General features: G+C 38.5%; 1 pseudogene; it reads right to left on the bottom strand.

Moving 5' to 3' along the window:
- Positions 1-233: 233 nt before the first annotated feature.
- Positions 234-3,132, bottom strand: part of LOC107146078 — a 4,181-nt pseudogene continuing 1,282 nt past the window's right edge.

The following is a 3,132-nucleotide window of genomic DNA, read 5'->3' as shown; positions in this document are numbered from 1 at the left end:
ATAATATAAGAACAAAATTTTAATAAGTGCTACAGCAAAAAAAAAATACACACCAAAAAAAAAAAGGGGGGGGAGGGAGGGGGAGTCAAAATACCTGTTAGCTCTTTATATCAACTTTTATGTTTTTCTTTTTCCCTGCAAATACATGACTCCTTTTCGAAAAGGCCACTTTGTAAAAAGTACAAAAGTGTTTATGGCTTCTTCAAAGTCTGAAATCATCTCTGGCTTCAGAATCACCTATTACTTATAAGGTCCTTTAGTACAACCCTGACACTATTGTTGGGGTACACTGGCAATGGAGTAAAGGTGGGCATGAAGTCTGCGATGGGATTCAAAAGGGGATTCCCAGGTCCACCAGGTCCAAGTCCAGCTAGGCTAATCAGTGGCACAGCCGCAGAACGCGGTACCAAGAATGGATTCACAGCCGCTCGCTCTTCTACCAGCTCTGAATTCTACTGCATCTTTCAAACTTCTTGGTACATTCTCACCTTCCTTTCTCCTTCCTCTGGAGTCTAGACGTTTCATGGCACGAGCAGAAAGTTTGGGTGGTGGAACAAATGAAGGAGATTCTGTTTCCAGAAATTTAACAAAAAGTTCTGAAAAAGAACTATTAAGCAGACATTGCTCATTTGGTCTCAAAGATGTGCTGGGAACATTTTTTGATCCTCCTCCAAGCCAAGGAGTCATCCACTTAGTAACACCACCATCATCTCCATTCAACAACTGCTCCATATCCTCCTTTTGAATGTCCAGGATGCTTCCCATTAACTGTAACACTTCATGACGTTTACTTTTTGGTGTCTGGAAATGCCCAATGAACAGGTTTCTCATTAGGGCTTTGTCCACTTTTCCTTCTGTGCCATTTTCCGAGTTCATCAATTTCTTTTGTGCATCATTCAGCATTTCTTGTTGGAGCTCATTGTGCTTTTTAAGTCCTTCAATCTGTTCTTCTTTTAGATGTAACTGTTGTGTAAGTCTGGTTTCTGAATCCAACACACCATTGGCTTCATCCAAACGTTCCTGTAATAATAATAATACCTCTCTTTCTAGATTTTTTGCCTTTTCCTTCCATTCGGTTATATGTTGTCTTTCCTTTTCTAATTCAGCTGAATACACAGCTTTTTCTTCTTGTTGGAAATGCTCTAGAACCATTTGCAGGTTAGTAAGTGACATGGCATACTGCTTTCCTTGTTCCTAGTAGAGCAAAAGCTGCAGTGCATTCTCATCCCTCTCTTGGGAGAGTAAACACACCTGTTTCTGCAGGGACTCTACCTGCACACTGGCTGGATGACTTGCATTAGAAGAGGAAAGTAGCTTTTCCTCCAATAGTGTGACTTTCTTTCTCAGGTTCATCTCTCTCTTCTCTGCAGCCCAAATTTCCCAGCTGTAAGAATCTTCAGATTCTACAAGATGGCTCCTCAGGCTTTGTACCTCCTGATTTAAATATAATTCTTTGTCATGTAAGTGTTGAACCTCTTGCTGGAGGGTACTTTTTCCATCTGTTTGTTCTTTAGGGACAAAGTGAGTTGGTCTGTCTACTGCTGACACAGAATGGTCTTTTCCTGCATTGATTCAACTGCATTTAAAAGCTGATTTAATTCCCCAGCCTTGCCCTGTTCTTTTTCTCCTAACAGTTGCTCAAAGGCAAGCACTTTCTCTTTCATTGACTGGTACCTGAACTCTTGTTCTCGCAGCATCATAGAGAACTTCATGTTCATCTCTTGTAATTCTTGATATTCCATTTCCTTTTCTTTGGATGTTTCTATTATTTTTTCATTCTCCCCTTTTAGTTGAGAAATGTTCATTTCTAAAATTAATATTCTCTCCTTGAGGTTTGTTATTGCTTGCCTCAACAACTCATTTTCAATCACTTTGTTAGTGAACTTTGCATTTGAAGAAAGTAACTGATCACTTTTGGCTTGGATTAAGAGGTCTTTTTCTTTCAGTAATTTTATAACAGATCTTGTTTTTCCTTGAGATATTTAATTTTGTTCATGTTCTTTCTTTTCTCTCTTGGAGGTAAGAGCAGTTACATCAGAAAACCTGCGGTTATTCTCCTGGAGCTCCTTAATGGTGGCCTCTTTTTCTTGCAGTGATTTTCTCAGCTCTTCGACCTCTGCTGACTGGGAGGTAAGTGATGAGGCAGACAACAGCTGGGATGTAATCATATCAAGTTTTCCTAAAAAGAGATCTTTGGTGCTGCAAACTTGCCCTAGGCACTGGCCTAATTTGTGCCCAAAATGTTTGAGTTTGGTTTCCTTCAGCTCATAACATTGGATGAGGCCAGTGTTGTCTGCTTCTAATTTAGAACTGTTATCACTGACAACCAAAACTTGGGCTTCAAGTTGAAGAAGGTCTTCCTCATATTGGGCTGACTCATGATGCAGGTTTTGGATGGTTGTCATTACCTGTAGTTTTCATTCCTCCTTTTTTTCACTTGCTGTTTTAATTCATCACGTTCTTGTAGGAGCTCCTTGAACTGATGACTATTAACACCTCGAACCTCATGACTAGTGCCAGAGGTTCGTAAAACTTCAAATAAAGTCTGAGATTTCTGACTTAGTGCATCTATTTCAATGTCTTTTTCTCTAATGATATAAGATAAATTCTGCAGAGTTTCTCTAAACATACCTTGATCACTATTTTCAAATTTGGTGGACAATTTTTTTATTTTCTTTTTGAAGCTGATGAGGGTTGCTGCTTTGGCAGTGACTGTATCCTTCATCTTCTGATGTTCTGTTTGCAGTTGGGTATTTTCTTTTGTCTTCTCATTCAAAACAGCTAATATTTGGTCTCTTTCCATAGTGAAGGTCTGCAGTTGCTCCTAAAGGGTAACGACATCCTGGGTGTAGGAACCTGAATAAATTTTAGCCTGAAGAGCTTGTATCTCCATATCTTCCTGATGAATAACTTGAGTGAGTTTAGCAACTTCATCTTTGGATAGCTGATCAATCTGTCTGGTTAAATATATGTTCTTTTCATTTAGAAGTTGAATCTTAAGTTCTCATTCTTGGATTCTTTTCACTAATTTTTCAGTTTCATCAGTTTCATAGTTATACAGGTCGTGCTTTTCACTTCCATTTTCTATAGGAAGGCTTTTTTTTTTTTTTTTTTTTTTTTTTTTTTTTTTTT

This window comes from Marmota marmota, unplaced genomic scaffold (assembly GCF_001458135.2).
Source record: "Marmota marmota marmota unplaced genomic scaffold, marMar, whole genome shotgun sequence".
Classification (NCBI taxonomy): domain Eukaryota; kingdom Metazoa; phylum Chordata; class Mammalia; order Rodentia; family Sciuridae; genus Marmota; species Marmota marmota.
The sequence above is the reverse complement of the archived record's forward strand: the minus strand, read 5'-3'. Positions and strand labels throughout refer to the sequence as shown.